This window comes from Arachis hypogaea, chromosome 13 (genome assembly GCF_003086295.3).
Source record: "Arachis hypogaea cultivar Tifrunner chromosome 13, arahy.Tifrunner.gnm2.J5K5, whole genome shotgun sequence".
Lineage (NCBI taxonomy): Eukaryota > Viridiplantae > Streptophyta > Magnoliopsida > Fabales > Fabaceae > Arachis > Arachis hypogaea.
Window position 1 is genome coordinate 105,297,759 of NC_092048.1, and position 27,387 is coordinate 105,325,145.

The 27,387-nt window shown below is 39.7% G+C and overlaps 2 non-coding genes across 2 annotated transcripts; one reads left to right on the top strand and one right to left on the bottom strand.

Moving 5' to 3' along the window:
- Window positions 1-2,761: 2,761 nt before the first annotated feature.
- Window positions 2,762-2,865, bottom strand: LOC112739369 (small nucleolar RNA R71). The gene has a single exon (XR_003170308.1). It is a non-coding gene; the product is annotated as a small nucleolar RNA R71 (small nucleolar RNA).
- Window positions 2,866-10,619: 7,754 nt separating this feature from the next.
- Window positions 10,620-10,726, top strand: LOC112739830 (small nucleolar RNA R71). Its single transcript, XR_003170767.1, has one exon. It is a non-coding gene; the product is annotated as a small nucleolar RNA R71 (small nucleolar RNA).
- Window positions 10,727-27,387: the final 16,661 nt, after the last annotated feature.

The following is a 27,387-nucleotide window of genomic DNA, read 5'->3' on the forward strand; positions in this document are numbered from 1 at the left end:
CCAACGTTAGTGACACTTAACATTGTCACTAACGTTGGCAAACACTCATGAGTGGCCACGTTAGAGCCCACGTTAACTTAGTTAACATGGCCTCTAACGTTAAAGGGGGAAGAGAAGCCAACGTTAGTGACATTCAACATTGTCACTAACGTTGGCCTAAGGATGCAACACACCACGTTAACTCCCACGTTAACTTAGTTAACGTGGGAGCTAACGTGAGAAGTGAGAGTTGTCGCCAACGTTAGTGACACTCAACATTGTCACTAACGTTGGAAGCAACCACACAACCCCCCAAGGAGCCACGTTAACTTCCACGTTAACTTAGTTAACGTGGAAGTTAACGATGAGGAATGAATGATGAGCCAACGTTAGTGACACTCAACATTGTCACTAACGTTGGGATGACTAAGAATGTCCACGTTAGAAGCCACGTTAACCTAGTTAACATGGACTCTAACGTGAGATCTAGGGGCACATTGGAACGTTAGTGACAATGTTGAGTGTCACTGACGTTTTCGAAGGTTGGCAAGGCCACGTTAGAAGCCATGTTAACCTAGTTAACGTGGAGCTTTAACGTGAAGCAAAAAGGGGCACACTGGAACGTTAGTGACAATGTTGAGTGTCACTAACGTTTTCGAAGTTTGGCAAGGCCACGTTAGAAGCCACGTTAATATAGTTAACGTGGGCTCTAACGTGAGGCAAAGGGGTACATTGGAACGTTAGTGAAAATGTTAAGTGTCACTAACGTTCTCGAACTTATACTTTCAATAAATGTTAACACCCCTAACGCCCTGAGTTGAAGTCTCTGCCCACTTAGCACTTTCTCTCTGCAAGTAAAGCCAAGCCCAAATGAAGAAAAGAACTGCTTCAAACTCAAGATCCAAAGGCCCAAGACTTGAAGAGCAAACTAGAAGCTGAGAAGAGTAGTATATATAGGAGTAGCTTTGAATTGTAAAAGGAGTTCTGGAGGCTGGAAAAAGAGAACTACTCTCTGTATTTTACTTTCTCTGCATTTTCTAGTTTTATGATGTATTCTCCATCTTTGTTTTCATTTTCAAGAGCTATGAACAACTAAACCCCTTTCATTGGGTTAGGGAGCTCTGTTGTAATTTGATAGATCAATACTAATTTTCATTATTCTTCTTCTCTCTTTTCTCTTGATTTTACTTGAAAGCTTTCGATCTTCATCCAATTGAGTAGTTATCTTAGAAGAGAAGCTATTCAAACTTGGATCTCTTTTGAACCTTGAAAGAGGAATGAAGAGATCAAGCTAGAAATGCTTTCTCATGCTGGACCAAATTGGGTTTGGATGGGTTTGGGAAATGCATGTGGTATAATCAGTGACCATACTTCATCTATTCTCATGAGCAATTGACCAAGGAATTGGCTATTGATCAAGATTTGAGAGATTGAATTGTAAGAAATTGTAATTCAATCACTTAAGATTGCCAAGGAGATCAATGAGTGCATTGATTGAGGAAGAGATGAAAATGAACTTGATCCGGAGAATTGCAACATCTCCTAAGCCCAATGAACTCCCCATTTCTGATCTTACCCATTCTCTTTAATTTCTGCCATTTACTTTCATGAGCAAATCCCCCATTCCCATTTACAATTCTGCAATTTATTTTCAGTCATTTACTTCCAGTCCTTTAATTCTAGCCTTTACTTTTCTGTTATTTACATTCCCGCCATTTTATTTTCTGCAACTCTCAACCCAAATTCTGAATTCGTTCAACTAGAACATTCTTCTAATTAAAGTTGCTTGATCAATCAATCCCTGTGGGATTCGACCTCACTCTATTGTGAGTTTTTACTTGACGACAAATTCGGTACACTTACCGAAGGGAAATTTGTTGAGAGACAAGTTTTTCGTGCATCAAGTTTATGGCGCCGTTGCCGGGGATTGATTGTGCATCAACAATGATTAAATTGGAAGATCACTAGATTGAGCATTTTTGTTTTGTGAATTTCATTTTTTGTTTGAGTGATTTACTTTTTGTTTTAGTTAAACTTCTTCCCTTCCCCCTCTACTCTTTTGTTCTTCTTTGTTATTTTCAATTCTGTTTGCTAACCCACTAACTGTTTGATATATTGTATCACCCACAACTAACAGTAATTCTGACACAAATACTTTCTGCACCTATCTTTTCTTGCTTGCACTTGATGGTTGTATGACAGGGAGAAGAAGCGGGGCTTCAACTTCTTTCGATTCTGAACCTGAGAGGACCTTCCTTAGATTAAGGAGGGAGGCAAGAGGAAAGAAAGTGGTTGGTGCTGAGGAAGAAGAGGAATTCTTTGAAACACACATGGAAGACAACATGGAAAACCATCATGAAGAAGAAGATCACAACCATGGGGAGGAGGTAGAGCAAATCATGCTGGGGAGGATAGAAGAGTTTTTGGCTCTTACATCAATCCAAACCCAGGCAATTGTGGAAGTAGCATCCAAAAGCCAACAATCCATGCCAACAACTTCGAACTTAAACCACAGCTCATCACCCTTGTTCAGAACAACTGTTTGTTTGGAGGACGTGTTCAAGAAGACCCCAATCAACATTTAACCACCTTCCTGAGAATATGTGACACAGTGAAGTCTAATGGTGTTCATCCTGACGCCTATAGGCTGCTTTTATTTCCATTCTCACTCAGGGACAAGGCAGCCAAATGGCTGGAATCTTTCCCAAGGGAAAGCTTGACAACTTGGGATGACGTGGTGAACAAATTCTTAGCAAGATTTTACCCTCCTCAATGAATCAATAGGCTGAGAGCTGAGGTCCAAATTTTCAGGCAACAAGATGGTGAGACTCTATATGAAGCATGGGAGAGGTTCAAGGACTTAACAAGGAGGTGTCCACCTGACATGTTCAACGAATAGGTACAGCTGCACATTTTCTATGAAGGGCTCTCTTATGAGTCAAAGAAGGCCGTAGACCATTCATCTGGAGGATCTTTGAACAAGAAGAAGACCATTGAGGAAGCCATAGATGTTATTAAAACAGTAGGAGAGAACGACTACTTCTATGCTTCCGAAAGAGGGAACACAAGAGGAGTAATGGAGCTAAACAATGTAGATGCTCTGTTGGCCCAAAACAAGCTCATTACCCAGCAGCTGGCTGACCTCACCAAGAAGATGGAGATGAACCAAGTAGCAGCAATCTCCACTTCATCAACAATCCAAGAAGGAGTGAATGAAGAAGCAGAGGGGAGTCAGGAGCAAGCCAACTACATTGGAAATTCACCAAGAAAAAACTATGATCCATACTCCAAGACCTATAACCCTGGATTGAGAAACCACCCAAACTTTGGGTGGGGAAGTGAGCAAGATCAAAACCAAGACCAGAGACGTTACAACTCCAACAATAATGCAGCTCACCAGCAATTCACACAGAGGACGTCTCAACACCCCCACAACAACACTTCTTCATATGCTTATCAAAACCAAAATAGCACATCTGCTCCGAATCACCCATTAATTGATGACAAGCTCTCTAAGATTGAAGCCTTACTTGAAGGAATATGCCAAGAGATTCAAGAAAATAAGGTGTTCAAAGAGGAAGTGCAAGCTAATATTAAGAACCAGGGAGAGACCATTAGGAAGCTGGAATTCCAGGTGGGATATTTAGCTGAGAAGATTCTCAAACCTACTGATAGCTTCCCAAGTGACACGGAGAAAAACCCCAAGGGAGAAGCAAAGAAAGTAAGATGGGAAGATTGCAAAATGGTCACTACGAGTGATCAAGAGACTGAAGACAAGCAAGGCAAACTTTGCAAACAACCTGAAGACAACTCAACAAAGGAGGAGGATAGAGATCACCAAGGACCAGAAATCTCACAACAAGAGTTACTGAAGCTCTATGTTCCCTTCCCTCAACTGCTCAATGGTGCTATGGGAAAGAGAATATACTCAAGGTTCCTAGACTTGTTTGCATCTCTGCATGTAAACATACCATTCATCAAGGCAATTCAACAAATGCCTGCATTCATCAAGTATATGAAGGAACTTCTTCCCAGGAAAAGCTCACTCAAAGGAGGCCAGACTATAGTGATGAACAAGGAATGTAGTGCCCTTATTCAACCTGAGCTGCCTACAAAAAGAAAAGACCCAGGGAGTTTTCACATCCCTTGTGCCATAGGTAAAACTATGTTCGATAGAGCACTATGTGATTTGGGGCCAGCATCAACTTACTGCCTTTATCCCTGGTGAAGAGGCTGCAGATTAATGAGATAATGCCCACAGATGTAATCATCAGACTGGCTGACAAAACTCAAAAGCAAGCAATAGGAGTGGTGGAAAATGTGTTGCTAAAGGTTGGGAAATACTTTCTCCCAACAGACTTTGTCATTCTGGACATGGAAGAGAGTCACACTCACCCAATCATATTAGGAAGACCATTCCTAGCTACGGCCAGAGTACTTATCGATGTAGAGAAAGGGGAGCTAATATTGAGAATCCATGATGAACGACTCAGCTTCAATGTCTTCAAACTCTCACAAGAAACAGATCAAGAGGACAAGGAACTAAGCACAAACGATAAAGAGACACTGAAGGAGGAGACAAGCACTGAAGCACAGCAAGTTCATTCTGAAACCCCCTCAATTGATAAACAAGGAAAACAGCAATTGCCACAGCTCAAGGAAAAGTTGGAGGAACCCAAACCTCTAGAGGCATGTGAAGACAACATCACAACTCCGTGGAGAAAAAAAGTAACCAAGGGGAAGGCAACCTCAAAAGAAACAAAGAAGAAGGTACCAAGGAAATAGAGGAACAAGAAGATCCCTACAGAAGACTTCTCTCCAGGAGATAGAGTTGTCTCAGCTTACTTCCCAGATATTCCCCCTAATCTCCCTACTGTACCATCTCAGTTACCTAAGGTCTTCATTATCAACAGAGTTCTTTCCCTAGAACATGTGGAGATCATTAATCCAACCAATGGATACAAGTCCACAACAAGAGGGGAGGACTTTAAGCACTACCAACCACCCTGATGAAGGAAAAACGTCAAGCTAGTGACGCTAAAGAAGCGCTTCATGGGAGGCAACCCATGTTTTATATGTTTTTATAATAATGAATAAATCAAAGTTTATGAATTTTAACCCAAACTTGACAAACATTTGGTGAAATCTTTATCATGCAGTATATAGTGAAGAACAAGTTTGGTGTTCAAAGCAAACCAAGATGCATGCTAGTCTTGGGAGCTTTGAACAAAACTTTTCATCACATTGCTTCAAACTAAGTTTGGTGTCACCCCATGGTGCCACCAAAATGCATATAAGGACCCACCAATAGTTAGTTAGTTAGTTGGAATTCATAAATAAACAATAAACCCTTTCTTCCCGTTTATTCTAGCCGTAGAGTTTGATTTTTATGATATTAATGTCCTTATTTTAAATCTTTATAGGAATGGAAAAGAAGCATGAAAAGGGATTTATTGGACAATTAAATAGAGGAGGGGTTACACACTTGTTCTAAAGAGGAAATACATTGGAAAATGTTGCCATGCAACATTGAAAAAAATGGAACCCCTAGAAGACCGAGCAATCCCCATCATAAAGTGATGATCCTTGTCTTCTAGCCATGCATAACCCTAACCGTCCATCAAGTGACCACTTCATCAATCTACACCCTCCATTCCCTCACAACCTCTTTATATAAACGACCCTTGTCTGTACCACCCTTCATTGTCATCACACACCCTTCACCACTCTCCATTTCGGTACAATACACCCCCTATCTGATTATAAACGTTCCTCCCCTCACTCTCTTCATTGCCATAAAACCCTAAACAACCAAAAGTCTCCACAACCTTACCACCTTCACATATTAATCATCATTCATGGCATCTTCAAGTTCTAAGAGAAGGGAGGGAAAGGAACCCATGGAAGAACACCCATATGATGAGGTCCAAAAAGATTTTGTAGAACAAGAAGAGAGGAAGGTAAAACAGCAAAAGGAGACACTCAAGAAGAAGATGGAAGATGGTGGTTTCTGGAAGAAGCTGCTTGGAAAAGGCAAAGGAAGTGGGAGCACAAGCACTCAAGAGAGACACAATAAGGACAAGAAAGGAGGGGAGCATGGGCATCCACATGAATGAAAGGTGGTGGAGTTCCTTTTAGTCCATCGTTTTCTATGCTTTAAATAAGGAAGATCTTGTATGAAATAGAACCTGCTTCCATGTTATGTTTAAACTTTTTAAATTTTGTCTTTTAAGCTTTCTTTCTGAATAGGTCCATGATTTCTGGTTTAAATGTCACTTCATCTTTCCCTTATTTACTTGTAAGCTTGTCCATTTTAAATCAAATGAAGAAGAGAATGTTTATGTTTTTAAAAGACCAGAGTAGAGTTCATAATGTGGAAGTGCATTCATGAATCTTTGGGGTAGTCATAAGTAGCTAAGTTGGTTCAACCACAAGGTTAGGAGGACAACTATCTATCCTGAATACTTGACTTTGGATATACCCATGAGACTAAGTTAATAACAAGATCCTAATAAGAGAAAAGGGAAAGAATAATGGAAGTGTAAAACAAAAGAAAAAGAGTAAGCAATAAGGCTAGGTACCAATGGTTTGGACCTTGAGACAAGTGTCTGTGGTGCTCTTGTGTGAGGGATCTACTTGGATGAATAAGCTCTCAGGGGTGCTTTATCACTTGGTAACTTGGGTGAACTAACCCGGGATTATCAGCTGAAAATCCACTATCAAGAGTAACCCTCACTATAGAGCATTTAGTAACCCAAAGAGGTGCTGGACACCAAGGTCTCAAGAAAAGAAAATAAACAAACTATATGCTTGTGGTGTGTATGTATGGGGGAGAGACTTGAGGGAGTAAGTCCTTAGGGGTGCTTCAACACCTAGCACCTTGAACCAACTAGTTCGGGAGTGTTGGCTGAAAACTTATCTTAAAGAGTTGCCCCCTTACAGAGCACTTAGCCTAAATAACACAAATAACCCTTGCAATAACAATAAAAGGATCAATGAATAAAAGTCTCATGGGATATAAACAAAGTAAGTGTTTAGGGACATGATAAAGGTCTGAAAGCCAGTAATGGAATGAACCTAAGTTGCTATGCATGAAACCACCATAAAATCAGTAACATGACTTCCACAAGAATGACTCATTCCTCTGGATATTCCATTCATCATTCTCTTATTCCAGTACTTGCTTAGGGACAAGCAAGCTTTAAGTTTGGTGTTGTGATGCCAGGGCATCTTGGCCAGCTTCCTGACCTTTTCTTTACTATTTTTAGGTTAGTTTCATGCATTTCCTTAGGAAATAAGCTAGTTTTGGGTAGATATTCACTTACACCTTGACTCCAGCATACATTGTGTATTTTACATTATTTCATGAGGATTTTGCATAAGTTTAGTGACAAATTGTATGTTGCATTGCCCATGACTTGGACTAGAACTTCGATGCACTCTATTGCTTGATTTCAGGACCAAAGGAAGCAAGGAAAGGGAGAAAACTTGTAAGGTTAATGAGAAAAGTGATTACCAATGACACTCTCATAGCCATCATTGCCCACGTTAAGAGTCACGTTAACTAAGTTAACGTGAATTCTAACATGGAAAAGGGAAGTTGAGCCAACGTTAGTGACACTTAACATTGTCACTAACATTGGCAAACACTCATGAGTGGCCACGTTAGAGCCCACGTTAACCTAGTTAACGTGGCCTCTAACGTTAAAGGGGGAAGAGAAGCCAACGTTAGTGACATTCAACATTGTCACTAACATTGGCCTAAGGATGCAACACACCACGTTAACTCCCACGTTAACTTGGTTAACGTGGGAGCTAACGTGAGAAGTGAGAGTTGTCGTCAACGTTAGTGACACTCAACATTGTCACTAACGTTGGAAGAAACCACACAACCCCCCAAGGAGCCACGTTAACTTCCACATTAACTTAGTTAACGTGGAAGCTAACGATGAGGAATGAATGATGAGCCAACGTTAGTGACACTCAACATTGTCACTAACGTTGGGATGACTAAGAATGGCCACGTTAGAAGCCATGTTAACCTAGTTAACGTGGACTCTAACGTGAGATCTAGGGGCACATTGGAATGTTAGTGACAATGTTGAGTGTCACTAATGTTCTCGAAGGTTGGCAAGGCCACGTTAGAAGCCACGTTAACCTAGTTAACGTGGAGCTTTAACGTGAAGCAAAAAGGGGCACATTGGAACGTTAGTGACAATGTTGAGTGTCACTAACGTTCTCGAAGTTTGGCAAGGCCACGTTAGAAGCCACGTTAACATAGTTAACGTGGGCTCTAACGTGAGGCAAAGGGGTACATTGGAACGTTAGTGAAAATGTTAAGTGTCACTAACGTTCTCGAACTTATACTTTCAATAAATGTTAACACCCCTAACGCCCTGAGTTGAAGTCTCTGCCCACTTAGCACTTTCTCTCTGCAAGTAAAGCCAAGCCCAAATAAAGAAAAGAACTGCTTCAAACTCAAGATCCAAAGGCCCAAGACTTGAAGAGCAAACTAGAAGCTGAGAAGAGTAGTATATATAGGAGTAGCTTTGAATTGTAAAAGGAGTTCTGGAGGCTGGAAAAAGAGAACTACTCTCTGTATTTTACTTTCTCTGCATTTTCTAGTTTTATGATGTATTCTCCATCTTTGTTTTCATTTTCAAGAGCTATGGACAACTAAACCCCTTTCATTGGGTTAGGGAGCTCTGTTGTAATTTGATGGATCAATACTAATTTTCATTATTCTTCTTCTATCTTTTCTCTTGATTTTACTTGAAAGCTTTCGATCTTCATCCAATTGAGTAGTTATGTTGGAAGAGAAGCTATTCAAACTTGGATCTCTTTTGAACCTTGAAAGAGGAATGAAGAGATCAAGCTAGAAATGCTTTCTCATGCTGGACTAAATTGGGTTTGGATGGGTATGTGACTATAACCCTCTCAATACTTGATTTAGGAAATGCATGTGGTATAATCAGTGACCATACTTCATCTCTTCTCATGAGCAATTGACCAAGGAATTGGCTATTGATCAAGATTTGAGAGATTGAATTGCAAAAAATTGTAATTCAATCACTTAAGATTGCCAAGGAGATCAATGAGTGCATTGATTGAGGAAGAGATGAAAATGAACTTGATCCGGAGAATTGCAACATCTCCTAAGCTCAATGAACTCCCCATCTCTGATCTTACCCATTCTCTTTAATTTCTGCCATTTACTTTCATGAGCAAATCCCCCATTCCCATTTACAATTCTGCAATTTATTTTTAGTCATTTACTTCCAGTCCTTTAATTCTAGCATTTACTTTTCTGTTATTTACATTTCCGCCATTTTATTTTCTGCAACTCTCAACCCAAATTCTGAATTCGCTCAACTAGAACATTCTTCTAATTAAAGTTGCTTGATCAATCAATCCCTGTGGGATTCGACCTCACTCTATTGTGAGTTTTTACTTGACGACAAATTCGGTACACTTGCCGAAGGGAGATTTGTTGAGAGACAAGTTTTCCGTGCATCAGAGCTCCTTCAAGAACTTGGCGTAGAGTGGCATTTGTTCTATTGCTTCAGCAAAGAGTATGTTGATTTGCAGTTTCTTGAAGATTTCCAAAAATCTCGAAAACTGATTGTCATCCCCTTTCTTCCTTAATTGCTGAGGGTATGGGACTCTTGGGGCGTCTGGCTTCAGCACTCCTTCCCCTTTTTGTAAATTCAAAGTGGGAACTCGAGCTTCGTCCTGCTCTTCTTCCTCTTTAGTTGAGTCCTCTTTTTGTGGTTTCTGGGGGGTTTCCTTCAATTCCTTCCCACTCCTAAGGGTGATAGCCTGACACTCCTCCCTTTGTGTTGAGCTAGTCTTGCTGCGAAGGTTGTGGCGGGGGATTTGTTTGAATAAGTAGCCAATTTGTGTGTCAAGTTTCTTGATGGCAGCATCCTGATTCTGCATATTGGATATCACATCTTCTCGAAATGCTTTACTATCTTGAATCTCTTTGCTTATGCCTTCAAGTAGATTCTCAATCCTTGAGATTCTTTCATCAAATGATGACAGGTCAGGCTGAGTAGGGTTATTCTGGCCTTGATATGAATGTGGGGAGTTGTTGTTATGGGGGTGTTGATATGGTCTAGATGTGAAGTGTTGGGTGGCTGCATTGTTTGGATTTGGGCGTCTTTGATCAAGGCATTGGTCTTGTTGATTTCCCCACCCAAAGTTTGGGTGATTCCTCCATCCAGGGTTGTAGGTCTTGGAGTATGGATCATGGTTTTGCCTAGGTGAATTCCCAATGTAGTTGGCTTGCTCCTGACTACCCTCTGCTTCTTCATTCACTCTTTCTTGGGTTGTTGATGAAGTGGATACTACTGCTACTTGGTTCCTTTTCATCTTTTTTGGTGAGGTCAGCCAGCTGCTGGGTAATGAGCTTGTTTTGGGCCAGCAGAGCATCTACATTGTTTAACTCTATTACTCCTCTTGTGTTCCCTCTTTCGGAAGCATAGAAGTAGTCGTTCTCTGCTACTGTTTCAATGACATCTATGGCTTCCTCAATAGTCTTCTTCTTGTTCAAAGATCCCCCGGATGAATGGTCTACAGCCTTCTTTGACTCATATTAGAGCCCTTCATAGAAAATGTGCAGCTGCACCCATTCATTGAACATATCTGGTGGGCACCTGCTTGTTAGGTCTTTAAACCTCTCCCATGCTTCATATAGAGTCTCACCATCTTGTTGCCTGAAAGTTTGGACTTCATTTCTCAGCCTATTGATTCGTTGAGGAGGGTAAAATCTTGCTAAGAATTTGTTCACCACGTCTTCCCAAGTTGTCAAGCTTTCCCTTGGAAAAGATTCCAGCCACTTGGCTGCCTTATCCTTGAGTGAGAATGGAAATAAGAGCGGTCTATAGGCGTCAAGATGAACACCATTAGATTTCACTGTGTCACATATTCTCAGGAAGGTGGTTAGATGTTGATTGGGGTCCTCTTGGACACTCCCTCTGAACGAACAGTTGTTCTGAACAAGGGTGATGAGCTGTGGCTTCAGTTCAAAATTGTTGGCATGGATGGTTGGCTTTTGAATGCTACTTCCACAGTTTGCTGGGTTTGGATTGATGTAAGAGCCTAAAACTCTTCTATCCTCCCCAGCATGATTTCCTCGACCTCCTCTGCCATGGTTGTGAGCCTCTTCTTCATGATGGTTTTCCATGTTTTCTTCCATGTTTGGTTCAAAGTATTCCTCAAAGTGTTCCTCCTCTTCTTCAGCACCAACTACACATTTTTCTCTTGCCTCCCTCCTTAGTCTAAGGAAGGTTCTCTCAGGTTCAGAATCAAAGGAAGTTGAAGCCCCGCTTCTTCTCCCTGTCATACAACCAACAAGTACAAGCAAAGAGAATAGGTACAGAAAGTATATCTGTCAGAATTACTGTTAGTGTGAGTGATGCAATATATCAAACAGTTAGTGGGTTAGTGAGATGAATAGTAAATAATAAAGAAAAAGTAAGGGGGAAGGGAAGAAGTTATCTAAAACAGAAAGTAAATGACTAAAACAGAAATTTAAATCAAACAAAAATAAAATGCTCAATCTAGTTATCCTCCAATCTAATCATTGTTGATGTACAATTAATCCCCGGCAATGGCGCCATAAACTTGATGCACGGAAAACTTGTCACACAACAAATTTCCTTCGGCAAGTGTACCGAATTTGTCGTCAAGTAAAAACTCACAATAGAGTGAGGTCGAATCCCACAGGGATTGATTGATCAAGCAACTTTAATTAGAGGACTATTCTAGTTGAGCGAATCCAGAATTTGAGTTGAGAATTGCAGAAAATAAAATGGCGGGAAGGTAATTGACAGGAAAGTAAATGCTAGAATTATAGATCTGAAAGTAAATGACTGAAGGTAAATTGCAGAATTGTAAATGGGAATGGGGGAATTGCTCATTAAAGTAAATAACAGAAATTAAAGAGAATGGGTAAGATCAGAAATGGGGAGTTCATTGGGCTTAGGATATGTTGCATTCTCCGGATCAATTTCATTTTCATCTCTTCCTCAATCAATGCACTCATTGATCTCCTTGGCAATCTTAAGTAATTGAATTACAATTTCTTGTAATTCAATCTCTTAAATCTTGATCAATAGCCAATTCCTTGGTCAATTGCTCATGAGAAGAGATGAAGTATGGTCACTGATTATACCACGTGCATTTCCCAAACCAAGTGTTGAGAGGATTATAGTCACATATCCATCCAAACCCAATTTGGTCCAGCATGAGAAAGCATTTCTAGCTTGATCTCTTCATTCCTCTTTCAAGGTTCAGAAGAGATCCAAGTATGAATAGCTTCTTTTTCAAGATAACTACTCAATTGGATGAAGATCGAAAGCTTTCAAGTAAAATCAAGAGAAAAGATAGAAGAAGAATAATGAAAACTAGTATTGATCCATCAAATTACAATAGAGCTCTCTAACCCAATGACAGGGGTTTAGTTGTTCATAGCTCTGGAAAATGAAAATAAAGATGGAGAATACATGATGAAAACTTAGAAGTGCAGAGAAAGTAAATACAGAGAGTAGTTCTATGCAAAGAGTCTCCCTATAATTTTCAACTCCCAAAATATTTCAAAGCTACTCCTATATATACTACTCTTCTGTTCTTCTAGTTAATTCTTCAAGTCTTGGGCCTTTGGATCTTGAGTTTGAAGCAGTTCTCTTCTTCATTGGGCTTAGCTTTTACTCGCAGAGAGAAAGTATGAAGTGGGCAGGGGCTTTGGCTCAGGAAGTTAGTGGTGTTAACGTTCAGTGAAAATATGGGTTCGAGAACGTTAGTGACAATCACCTTTTTCACTAACGTTCCTCACCAAAGTTAAAAGCCACGTTAACCACAACGTTAGTGGCACAAACATTGCCACTAACGTTTCCACTATGTCCTTCGCACACGTTATTGGGACTCAACTTTCCCAATAACATTGAGAAGCCTCCCCTTCCCTACGTTAGAGTCCACGTTAACTTAGTTAACGTGGCTCTTTTAACGTAGGCTTGCCATTCTTCGAGAACGTTAGTGACACTTACCATTGTCACTAACGTTCCAAATTGCCCCTATTTTCCACGTTAGAGTCCACGTTAACTAGGTTAACGTGGCTTCTAACGTGGCCTTGCTAGCCATCTCCAACGTTAGTGACAAAGTTGAGTGTCACTAACGTTGGCTCATCTTTCCCTTATCCACGTTAGCTTCGACGTTAACTAAGTTAACTTGGGAATTAACGTGGCTCATGGTGGCATGTGTGGCTCCTTCCAACGTTAGTGACAATGTTGGGTGTCACTAACGTTGGCGATCACCTTCTTTCTTCACGTTAGCTTCCACGTTCACTAGGTTAACGTGGGAATCAACGTGGCTCATTGGGGGCTTGTGTTCTTCCAACGTTAGTGACAATGTTGGGTGTCACTAACGTTGTCGACCACTTTGTTCCTTCAAACGTTAGCTTCCACGTTAACTAGGTTAACGTGGGAGTTAACGTGGCTTAATGTGCTTTGGCCAATGTTAGTGACAATGTTGAGTGTCACTAACGTTGGCTCCCCCCTTTCTTCTTAATGTTAGAGTCCACGTTAACTTAGTTAACGTGGACTCTAACGTGGCCACTCATGATCTTGGTCCAACGTTAGTGATAATGTTAAGTGTCACTAACGTTGGCTCCATTTCTTTACTTCCACGTTAGAGTTCACGTTAACTTAGTTAACGTGACTCTTAACGTGGGCAATGATGGCTTCGAGAGCGTTATTAGCAATCAATTTTCTCATTAACTTTTCAAGTTACTCCCATTCCACGTTAGTGTTAACGTTAGTGTAACTAACGTAGCAACTAATGTGGTTCTTCTTTGCTTCCTTTGTCCTGAAATCAAGCAATAACGTGCATCAAAGTTCTAGTCCAAGTCATGGGAAATGCAACATCCAATTTTGTCCTTAAATTCATGCAAAATCCTCATGAAATCATGTAAAGTGCACAATGTATGCTTGAATCAAGATGTAAGTGAATATTTATCCAAAACTAACTTATTTCCTAAGGAAATGCATGAAACTACCCTAAAAACAGTAAAGAAAAGGTCAGTGAAACTGGCCAAAATGCCTTGGCATCAGAGATTCCTGGATGAGTTCAAGCACAAGCCTCCATAACAAAGGACTCCCCAAATGTCCAACTTAAGGACTCTAACTAAAAGTGCTAGGTGGGAGACAACCCACCATGGTATGATCGTCCTTTTTCATTTTTATTTAGTTTTATTTGTTTTTGAAATTCTATTTTATTTTATTATATTGAACCTCGAGTTTTGCATCACATTCATATTAACACTGCATTCTGCATATTTTCAGATTAAAAAAAAAAAGTGAGCACGCGACGCGATCGCATCAGCAATGTGTCCGCATCGCAAGGAGATGGGAGACAATATTAATATGAACAGAGAGTTTCGCAGGAGCAGCGCTAGAGGCATGCCAATGGCACAAATCACTCCACGTGACCGCATCGCTGACGCGACCGCGTCATATGGGAATAATGGCCTCCCACGCGACTGCGTCACCCACGCGGCCGCGTGACCTGAAATCGGCGTAAAAAGGGTGCATGGCCGAAAGTTGTGTTGGAGTTGGGTTGGACTCGTGCTGGCAGCCCAAGCCCTCCCACGCGAACGCGTGCCCCACGCGTCCGCGTCATATTGGAAATTAGGCCACTCACGCGATCGCATGCTCCACGCGACCGCGTCACCCTGGATTTTGGCAATACTAAGATTTGAACAGAGAGTTGTGCGACCGCGAGGCTGCACTCACGCCACTAGCACAAATCGAGTCACGCGATCGCGTGCCCCACGCGTCCGCGTCACTCAACCTTATCGCGCACCACGCGACCGTGTCATCCACGCGACCGCGTCGCCAGCGTCGCACAACCTATCCAGATTAGTGCCAATTTTCTTCTTCCTTCTCTCTCCTTTCTCACTTTCTTTTTCTTCTTCTCATCCTTTTTTCCCTCTCATTTTATTTTATTTTATTTATTTGCATACTTTCATTCATTGCATATTTTTATTTTTTCTAAATTTATTATTTTATCATTGGTGTTCAAATGTTCTTATTCAACTGTTATTTCTTTTCTGGTATTATCTTGGTGCTTATGACTTGTTTTATTCTGGTTAGGTAATATTATTTAAATCAATGCCAATCTTTTATACCTTTATTAATTTTGTATTGATTTTTAATTTATATTATCTTTCCTTCCCCATTCTCTTCCCCATTGTTGCATATTCTGCACCACTGATATGCCATGGCTTCTGTTGTTTTCTCACTTACATGTTGTAGCTACCATGTAAATGAGACCCTTTTCATTTGGCATTAACCCAACCATACTTCATTTATTTTCTTATCTCTATTATTGGGTTACCTTTCCTCCCTTTTTCTTTCAGGATGGCCACCAGGAAGAGAACCGGAAGACGTTTACATGGGGAGACAGACAAGTCCATCTGCACAATCCTTAAAGAAAAGCAACAGTTGAAATAACCCGTCCACCTGCACATCTCAGCATGCACCGAGGACGGTGCAATCTTTATGTGTGGGGAGGTCGATACCGATCTCCGTGGGTTAGTACCTTCCTATCTCAAACACCAATGTTTTATTTTTCCTTGTTAGTTGTTGCATTTGCATATTTAATTGCATGTTTATTTGATTTTATGCATTTAGTTACTACTTGGTTGAAGTAATATTTTCTTTTTCAAGAAATTTTATAGCATTTCACTAATTAAAAAAAAAATTTTTATGTTAAAACTTGTTTGAAGTTGTATTTGGAACATGGTTTTTGAGCTAAAGAACACACAACCTGTGAGATTTTGAGCTTATTTACATGGTTACATTATTTAACCATAAATTTTTATTCCTGTGTGTTTTCTTCTCTATAATTGCAATCTTTGCTTTGTTCCATTTTATATGTCCATTATTTAGTATATTTACATGCTTGCATATGATTGAGGCCATTATTTGTTATTAACTCACTTACCCCAAATAAGCATACCTTTTACATCACCTTTGTTAGCCCCTTGAGCTTTTAATCCCCTCTTGTTCTATAACCACATTACTAGCCTTAAGCAGAAAAACAAATAAAAAAAATTCCAAGTGAATCTTTGGTTAGCTTAAGATAGAAATTGTGCATCAACTAAGTGTGGGGAAATTGTAGGAACATTGGTTAATAAAGGAACGTATTTAATTTATTTGAATATTGGGAATTTGGGAACCTACTCATAAAAAACCAAAATAGAAAAATAATGAAGAATCCATGTGCATTGATAAGTTATGTTTGCTTTTATGATTCAAAAAAAAAAAGAGAGAAAAAGAGAAAAAGAGAAAAAGAAAAAAATATATAATATAGATAAATAAATAAAGGGACAAAATTACCCCAATGTTAAGTTAATGAAAAATCAATGCACATGTGATAAATTAAAAAGAAAAATTTGGTACATGAGTATGGGAATCATACAAAAGTGGGAATTATGGGTAGCTAGGTATGATTTTAAAGTTATATAGAGTGTATGTATGTTAGGTAAGAGCTTGGCTAGTCAAAGATTCAATTTATACTTCACTTAGCCATATATATACCTTTACCCTTACCTTAGCCCCATTACAACCTTGAAAAAGACCTCATGATGTTTGCATTGGTACACTAAATTTTTGTTGATTGTTTAGATGAAGAACAAGGTTTAGAAAGCATGATTAAGGAAGAGTAGAGTGAATTACCCTATACACTTGAGAGATTAGAGTGATATACACTACCAGTGAGGGTTCAGTGCTTAATTCTATGTTCCCTGCTTTCATGAGCTATCTTCTTACAAGTTTATTTGTTTTCACTGTATGATTTGAATTAGTGGAATTTGATTCATATTTGTCTTGGAGAATTTATTTACTTTTAACCAAGTAGGTAGAAACATTTTTTGCATGTAGTTGCATTCATATAGATAGGTTGCATTTCATGCATTCTACCATTCCTCTTCATTTCTTTATAGTTTCTCTTGAGTTTAGCATGAGGACATGATAATATTTAAGTGTGGGGAGGTTGATAAACCACGATTTTATGGTTTATCTTGTGCTCAATTGAGTGGTTTTTATCTACTCTTTACCCACTTATTCATACTATTTGCATGGTTTTACATTTGCCTTCCTAATTATGTGTTTTGATTGAAAACATACTTTTTTGATCTTATATTTGCTTATTATTAATCCTCTCTTATTACCATTAGATGCCTTGATATGTATGTTAAGTGTTTTCAGATATTATAAGGCAGGAATGGCTTGGAGGATGGGAAGAAAGCATGCAAAAGTGGAAGGAATGCAATAAGTTGGAGAAATTGCTAAGCTGTCCAGCCTGACCTCTTCGCACTCAAACAACTATAACTTTAGCTACAGAGGTCCAAACGACGCAGTTCCAGTTGCTTTGGAAAGCTAATATCCGGGGCTTCGATTTGATATATAATATGCTATGGTTCCTCTGATGCTAGGCGACGCGACCGCATGATCCATGCGGCCGCATCGCAGTGACGAAATACCAGCGTGACAAAATTTGAAACCAGCGAATTCTGGATTGTTTTTGACCCAGTTTGCGGCCCAGAAAACACAGATTAGAGGCTATAAAGTGGGGGAATGCATCCATTCATAGGGAGGCTCTCATATAATTCATAATTTTAGGAGTAGATGTAGTTTTTAGAGAGAGAGGTTCTCTCCTCTCTCTTAGGTTTAGGATTTAGGATTTCTCTTAGTTTTAGGAGTGACTCTCAATCCCAGGTTCTTTATTTTTATTTATTTTCCCAATTTAATTTATGAACTTTTCCATGTTATGATTTAAATATTTTATTTAATATAATTTGAGGTATTTCAGACTTATGATTGCTCTCTTTAATTTGTTAATGCTCTGTGTTTATCCAAGTTATTTTCATTCGAGTAGGTTCTCTTCCCTTTTGGCTTTGGTTGAGTCATTGGAGACACTTGAGTTATCAAACTCACTGTTGATTGAAAATTGGATTTCTTCATCTCATTAATTCAAGTTCCAATAACTCTAGCCTTTCTCAAGGAAAGACTAGGACCTGAGGAATCAGAATTAACTCATCCACTTAACCTACCTTCATAGTTAGAGGTTAACAAGTGGGAGAAAAATCCAATTCTCATTACAATTGATAAGGATAACCAGGATAGGACTTCCAGTTATAATACCTTGCCAAGAGTTTAGTTTATAGCTATTTATTTATTTTACTTGTCATATAAATATATCTGTGCCCATTGCCCAAACTCAACATTCCCCAAAAACACACTTTTTCATAATCAATAATAAGAACACCTCCCTGCAATTCTTTGAGAAGATGACCCGAGGTTTAAATACTCGGTTATCAATTTTTTAAAGGGGTTTGTTACTTGTGACAACCAAAACGTTTGTATGAAAGGACTTTTGAAGGTTTAGAAACTATACTTGCAACGAGGATTTATCCACAAATTTCTAGACCACGCAAAAGTTCCTCTCATCACTCTATATGAAGCATGGGAGAGGTTTAAGGACCTGACAAGGAGGTGTCCACCAGATATGTTCAATGAATGGGTGCAGCTACACATTTTCTATGAAGGCCTTTCTTATGAATCAAAGAAAGCAGTAGACCATTCATCTGGAGGATCTTTGAACAAGAAGAAGACCATTGAGGAGGCCATAGATGTCATTGAAATTGTAGCAGAAAATGACTATTTCTATGCTTCTGAAAGAGGGAACACTAGAGGAGTGATGGAGCTAAACAATGTAGATGCTCTGCTGGCCCAAAATAAGCTCATTACCAAGCAGCTGGCTGACCTCACCAAGAAGATGGAGAGGAACCAAGTAGCAGCAATCACCACTTCATCAGCAACCCAAGAAGGAGTGAATAAAGAAGCAGAGGGTAGTCAGGAGCAAGCCAACTACATTGGGAATTTACCTAGGCAAAACCATGATCCATACTCCAAGACCTACAACCCTGGTTGGAGGAATTACCCAAACTTTGGGTGGGAGAATCAACAAGATCAAGGCCAAGATCGGAGACATCACAACCCCAACAACAATGCAGCTCACCAACAATTCACACAGAGAACATATCAACACCACCATGACAACACCTCTCCACATCCATATCAAAACCAAAATAACACGCCTCATCCTTCCACCTCTAATCCCAATCCACCATCATTTGATGACAGACACTCAAGGATTGAGAATCTACTTGAAGGCATAGGGAAAGAGATTCAAGACAACAAGGCATTCAAGGAGGAAGTGCGAGCAAATTTTAAGAACCAGGGAGATACCATCAAGAGGTTGGAATCTCAAGTGGGATATCTCTCTGAGCAGATGCCCAAACTTACAGATGGATTCCCAAGTGATACAGAAAAAAATTCGAGAAGTGAAACAAAGAAAGTAAGATGGGAAGATTGCAAGATGGTCACTGTAAGTGATAAGGAGACTGAGGACAAGCCAAACAAGCCGTCAGAACAACCTGGAGATACCTCAGCAGAGGAGAAGGAAAAAGATCACCAAGAACCAAAAATCTCATAACAAGAGCTGCTAAGACTCTATGCACCCTTTCCCCAACTACTCAATGGTGCTGTGGAGAAGAGAATATACTCAAGATTTCTTGACTTGTTTGCATCTATGCATGTAAACATACCATTCATCAAGACCATCCAACAAATGCCTGCATACATCAAGTATATGAAGGAACTGCTTCCCAGGAAAAGCTCACTCAAGGGAGGCCAAACTATAGTGATGAACAAGGAGTGCAGTGCCCTCATTCAACCAGAGTTGCCTACAAAAAGAAAGGACCCAGGGATTTTTCACATACCCTGTGCCATAGGAGAAACAATGTTTGATAGAGCACTCTGTGATTTGGGAGCAAGCATCAACTTAATGCCCTTGTCCCTTGTGAAGAGGCTGCAGATCAATGAGATAATGCCCACAGATGTAGTCATCAGGCTGGCTGACAAAACTAAAAAACAAGCAATAGGAGTGGTGGAAAATGTGTTGGTAAAGGTTGGGAAATACTTCCTCCCAGCAGACTTTGTCATATTGGACATGGAAGAGAGTTACACTCACCCATTCATGTTGGGAAGACCATTCCTAGCTACAGCCAGAGCACTCATAGATGTGGAGCAAAGGGAGTTAATTTTGAGGATCCATGATGAACAGCTCGCCTTCACTATTTTCAAACACTCACAAGAAATAGATCAAGAGAACAAGGATCCAAGGCAGGATCACAGTGAGACACTGAAGGAAGAGATGAGTACTGAAGAATAACAAGCTCATCCGGAGATTCCCTTGGTTGATGGACAAGGAAACAAGCAACTGTCACAGCTCAAGGAAAAGCTGGAAGAACCTAAACCACCAGAGGCATGTGAAGACAACATCAAAATTCCTTTAGAAGAAGAGGCCACAAAGAGTAAGACAACATCACAAGGAACAAAGAAGAAGGTACCAAGGAGGTGGAGGAACAAAAAGATCCCTACAGAGGACTTCTTTCCAGGGGATAAAGTGATCTCAGCTTACTTCCCAGATATCCCCCTGATCTCCCCACTGTGCCATCTCAGCTACCTAAGGTCTTCGCTATCAACAGAGTTCTCTCCTTGGAACATGTAGAGATTATTGATACAACTACTGGATATAGGTCTACTGCCAGAGGAGAAGACTTGAAGCACTATCGACCTCTCTGATGAAGGCGAAACGTCAAGCTAGTGACTCTAAAGAAGCGCTTCATGGGAGGCAACCCATGTTTTATATGCTTTTAGAAAATAGTTAATAAGTCAATTTTTATGAATTCCAACCCAAACTTGACTAACTCTTGGTGAAATCCTTGTTATGCAGTATATAGTGAAGAACAAGTTTGGTGTTCAAAGCATACCAAGAAAGCATGAATGCAACTCAGAGCATGCTAGTCTTGGAGTTTTGAACAAAGACTTTTTCATCACAATGCTCCAAACTAAGTTTGGTGCCACCCAAGGTGCCACGAATATGCATATAAGGATGCACAGTTAGTTAGTTAGTTGGTATTCATGAATAAACAATCTAATTCTTTTTCTTTATTATTCTAGCCGTAAAGTTTAAATTTTTTTTTATGATATTGATTTTTTTTATTTTATTTTTATATGGAAAAGGAAAGGAGCATTGGAGAGGATTGATTGGACAATTAAATGAAGAAGGTTTGGACACCACAAAAGGAGGATACAACACACGTGCCCCAAAGGGGGATGTATTGGAAAATGTTGCCATGCAACATTAAAGAAAGGAGACCCTTGAAGACCGAACCAATAGCCCTCATAAAGATGAGGATCCTTGTGCTTATGCTCTGCAAAACCCCATCCGTCCATCCAACAACCTCCACATCAATCCATACCTTTCATCCCCTCATCATCTCCCTATATAAGTGAGTCCTAGTGCGTACTTACCCCTCACACTCGAATTCCCACTCTCCACACTTCACACTTCAGGCATCCAAAATTCCTTCATCACACCTCGTCCTAACCAACCAAATTCCTCATCTATCCGTACCTTCCAATCTCCTCACACAGCAACTCAAGTTCATGGCATCATCAAACTCCAAGAGGCAAAATAGGAAGGAACCAATGGAGAGCATTCCTTTCGATGAGAAGAGATTCAAAACTGCGTTCCATGAACAAGAATTTGAGCAGATAAAGCTCAAAAAGATACTGCCCGAGTTAACCTTCCAAATCAATGAAGACGAGTGCCCACAGATTCGGGAGAAAATTGAACAAAGAGGGTGGCAAAGGCTCACAAATCCAAAGAGGAAGATCAATGCAAACCTCATCAAAGAGTTCTATGCAAATGTGGTTAGAGAAGACAAAACCAAGGCCCCAACCTTCAAAAGCTACGTAAGAAGAAAGGAGGTGGACTTCAGCCCAAATGCTATAACAAGAACTCTTCACCTAAAATCACCACATTTTGATGAGCTCAGTTATCATGCAAGGATAAATAAGAGCCCTGAAAATGATGAGCTCATAGAAATCGTGACTGATATCTATGTTATAGCAGCTGACTGGGAGAGGTATGCAGATGGGAGACCCCGATTTATCAAGAGGGGAGACCTTAGCCCGGAGGCCAAGGGATGGTTTGAACTCGTAAGGAGGTCTATCCTCCCGGCTGCAAATAATTCAGAGGTCAATATCAATCGAGCGACTATGGTACATTGCCTAGTACAGGGTGGAGAAATCAATTTGCATGAACTCATAGCTGAGGGAATTCAAGAGTCAGCTGAGAAGGTTGATCCGGGTGCCAGGCTTTGGTACCCCAGCACTATTCTCAGATTGTGTACAAGAGCCAAGGTAGTCTTCGAGGATAGCAATCCAGACTGGGTGAATCCTGGGAGGCTAGTTACACTCCAGTGTCTGATCTATACTACTCCTGCCCAACAACAAAGAAGACCCCAAATAGGAAAGCAAAAAGCAAAAGAAGGAGCTCATCAAGAGGAATCTCATCAGGAAGAATATCAACAAGAGGAACATCATGACCCAGCCAACTTGAATATGAATCACCTTCTAAGAGCCATTGAAGATTTGGGGATGAGACATATGAAAGGACAAGAGCAAATACTAAACCTTCAGTCCAACTGGATGAGCCAACAAGAAGAGTGGCAGAAACAACAAATGGAGCAGCAACAGGAACACTACTCCCAGCTCACTCAAGCCATCCACCAAGTTACTGAGAGGCAAGAACATCAAGATAAGCACTTGCAAGAACTCAATCAACGGTAAATAGCTCAGATGAAAGCATTCAATGAGTTCACTGTACTTAATGAAGGACGGCAACTACATAAGGAGGAGTTCAACGTAAACACTCAAGCCAAGTTGAACTACATGTCTAGTCATATTCATCATCTACACTATGCTATCCCTACATATGATGAGGTTCAAAAAGATTTTATGGAACAAGAAGAAAGGAAAGTGAAACAGCAGAAGGAAACACTAAAGAAGAAGATGGAAGATGGTGGTTTCTGGAAGAAGTTGATTGGAAAGAGCAAAGGGAATGGGAATACGAGCACTCAAGAGGGACACAAAGAGGACAAGCAAGGAGGAAAGCATGGGCAACCACATGAGTAAAAGGTGGTGGAGTTCCTTCCTTGGTCTATCTTTTTCTATGCTTTAAATAAGGAAGATCTTGTATGAGATAGAACATGCTTCCATGATAGTTTGAACCTTTTTCAATTCTGTCTTTTAAACTTTTTGTTGATTAGGGTTGTGTTGGCTAGTCTGAATGTCATTACTGCATCATCTCTTTGCTTACTTGTATGCTTGTCCTTTTGAATCAAATGAAAAGAGAATGAGTGTTTTATAAAAGACCAGAGTGGAGTTTATACTATGGAGTAAGTTCCTGAGTTTGTGGTGTGGTCATAAGTTAGCTAAGTTAGTTCAACCACAAGGTGGGAAGACAACTATCTGTCATGAATACTATGCTTTGAACGCACCCCATGAGACTAGCTAAATAATAAGATCCTAATAAGAAAAAGGGAAAGAACAATCAAAGTTGAAGAATAAAAGAAAAAAATAATAGCAAGAAAAGAGGCTAGTGATGCACATAAACTAGTTATGCTACGATTTAGGAAATTGCACGATCGGCAAAATTCCTTCCGGCAAGTGCACCGGTTATCGTCAAGTAAAAACTCACAATAGAGTGAGGTCGAATCCCACAAGGATTGGTTGAATGAGCAATTCGGATTAGAAGTGTGTTCTAGTTGAGCGGAATCAAGATTGAGATGAGTATTGCGGAATGTAAAATTGGCGGGAAAAGTAAATGACAAGAAATTGAAATGGCGGAATCTTAAATTGCATGAATTAAAGAGCAGAAACTAAATTGCTGAAATTAAAAGGGGAATGGGGATGATTGCATGAATTGAGTGGCAGAATGTAAAGAGAAAGTGGAAATCAGAAATGGGGAATTCATTGGGTTATAGGAGATATTGAGATCTCCGAATCAAAACATGTTTATCTCTTCCTCAACCAATGCGTTCATTGAATTTTGCTTGGCAATCTTATATGATTGGATCCCAATCCCTTGGCTCACCAATGCTCTCTAAAAACAAACAAATTCCCAATCCCTTGGTTTAAATGTTCATAAGAAGAGATGATGCTTGATCACTGATTATACCACACAATTTCATGAACCACAATTTGGTAGGATTACATGTCACAATATCCATCCAAACCCCAATCCAATTCACTGTGAGAAAGCTTCTCTAGCATGAATCCTCCATTCCTTTCCCAAGGCTCCGAAGGATTCCAAGTATGGGTAGTTTCTTTCCCAAGACAACTACCCAATGGAATTAGATCGAGAAGCTTTCTAACAAAATTCAAGAGAAAAGATTGAAGAAGAAGATAAACTATTATTGATTCATTGAATTACAATAGAGCTCCCTAACCCAATGAAAGGGGGTTTAGTGAATCATAGCTCTGAATTCAATTACAAAGAAAAGGAAAACTAGCTAAAAGTGAAAGTAAAAGTTTCTCTAACTTAACTTCTATCCTATTTATACACTTTCTATCTTGAGCTTCAGTTGTGCTTCTTGGGCTTTGAGGCCTCTCCTTGCTTTCCTTTTGCCTTGGGTTTATGATCCATAATCTTGATGAGGTTGTTGATCCAAATCCTGTAACATTTATGGAGCCAACTTAGTGATAATCAAATAATGACACATGACTCAACAAATTGAGATTTCAAACTCATCAATCCTTCAGGCCCAATCCCATAAACCATGATATTCAATTGGGTTTCATACCAAAGTAAGTTTAAGTTAATATTTGTGCTCAAAGACTAACTTAAATCACAATATTTTTGGCCCAGAAACCTTTTCCAAGAGTGGCGTTTAAGTTGTAGTTTAAGCTTAAACTGCAGCTTAAACGCCAGACACTTCCAGTGAGGCCTTTTGTAGAAGCACGTTTAAGCTTCAGTTTAAGGTTAAACTGAAGCTTAAATGCGGAAATGGAAGAAGGTAGCCCTGGAGAGTCATGTAGTCGAACACGTTTAAGCTTCAGTTTAAGGTTAAACTGAAGCTTAAACGTGGAGATAGGAAGGGCAGCCCTGGAGGTCGAACACGTTTAACCTCCAGTTTGAGGTCAAACTGGAGGTTAAACGTGGAAAAGGGTGGAGGCATACTGGAGGTCGAACACGTTTAACCTCCAGTTTGAGGTCAAACTGGAGGTTAAACGTGGAAGCTTAGAATGGTAGCCCTGGAGGTGTCGAACACGTTTAACCTCCAGTTTGAGGTCAAACTGGAGGTTAAACGTGGAAATGGAGAGAGCAACCCTGGAGGAGAAAAGCTGTCGAACACGTTTAAGCTCCAGTTTGAGGTCAAACTGGAGCTTAAACGTGGAATGGCTCCCTGGTACTCTTCCTACTTCTGGCGTTTAACCTCCAGTTTGAGGTCAAACTGGAGGTTAAACGTGGAACTCCTCCCTCAGTGGCATTATCATTCTGGCGTTTAACCTCCAGTTTGAGGTCAAACTGGAGGTTAAACGTGGAATGCTTCTTTAGTGAGGCTTTTCATTCTGGCGTTTAACCTCTAGTTTAAGGTCAAACTGGAGGTTAAACTTCAATTCCAGCATTTCTTATCCTTCATGATTTTGGCGTTTAAGCTCCAGTTTAGGCTTAAACTGGAACTTAAACTCCACAAGTGATATTCAAGCTTCCTTTATTGATTTTGTTGCTTCCTTGCTTAGCCTCTTCTTCCCTGAGATCATCCAAACAATTTCATCAAAGTCTTGCAAAATTTCATGAGAAATCTTCCATTCATAGCATTTAAGTATTATAACTAAAACTCATGGAATATGCATCAAAATCATATTGTTTGGATGGTTCATTGCTTTGTTCTTCATTTAACCATTTTTGGTTACTTTAAGCTCAAGAAAATGCATAAAACAACTAAAACTAACAGAAAAATGCTAGTGAAACTAGCCTATGATGCCTTGGCATCACAACACCAAACTTAATACTTGCTTGTCCCTAAGCAAGTCCTGCGTTATTTGAGAAGAAAGTATGAAACAGAAAGCAATTACATTGGCTATATTAGCAAGCATTTGAAGTTCATCAGAAGGGTTTTATGCAGAAAGTTGCAGCATCACTTTTTCATACTTATCAGGTAGGATTATCACTTTTTCATTGCATCCATCAAACATTGCTATGGCCTCTTGTTATTCTTATGTCTTTGGCACTTTTCTCTTCTTTGTTTTTCTTTTCTTTTTCTTAGAGCTTCTCTTGCTCCTTGTTTGCTTAGTGTCATGTGTTGCACAAGCCTTTGGCATTTTCTTTTTCTTATCAGTGCACTACACATATCCACTTTAGGCATTTTAGTTCACATGTCTTCTTGAGACATTGGTGCCCAGCACCTCTTTGTGTGACTAAATGTTTTGTATTTAGGTTGCTCTTGATAATGGACTTTTGGTTGATAATTCCGGGTTAGTTAACCCAAGTTACCAAGTGTTGAACACTCCTCTGAACCTATTCATCCAAGCATATCCTTAATACATAAACACCACAGGCATTTGTCTCAGAAGTTCAAACCATTGGTGCCTAGCTTATTTTCTCAAATTTTTTTTTTTTTTGCTTTTTGGTTGCCCTTTGGCTTTTTCTTCTTCTTTTTCTTTCTTTTTCATGGCCAAAGACATTTATTCATCAAGATCCATAGACAGTTTTCAATTTCTACACAAAGAATGATAATTCTACACTCTAATTCTAGTGATCTGACTAAACAATCAAGCATGCATACCACCACTTAATTCTACTTGATTTGTCACTAATTTAGCCAAGTTACTTTTGTTCAAACTTTTCTTTTATTTTTGGAAACAGAACAAGCATGGCACGCACTTGTTTAAGAAGGTGAAGTTATATCCAAACATCTAGGCATTCACTTTATTCAAAGCAATAAACAGACACTCATACTAAAAAAACAAAAGACTCATACTAAAAAAAAAACTCCACATAACACTTAAATGACTTATGATGAAAACAAGTTCATAAAGACAATTCACCAATTATCATTTGATTAATAAGGAACGAGACCACCTCTTATTTATTGCTTGGTTCTTCTTAATTCTTGGGATCCTGCTTCTTCTTGCTTCCTGCCTCTTTTTGACCACTTGTGCTTCCTTTGTCTTTTCTTATGAGCTTTTTCCAGAATCCAGCCTTTTTCATCGTTTCTTCCACTCCTTTTTCAAGGATCATTGCCTTGTTTATTTCTCCTTCTTTCCTCCCTTTGAAATACTCATCATAAGCTGGGAATGCTGGGTCCATCTTGTGTAGATGTTCCCCTATGTAGTTAAGCTTGATTTGCGAACTGATGTTGTAATCAGCTTGGACTGAGTATCTTGCATTCTGTAAAGTGGTGGCTTCCTTGATTGCAAAGACATT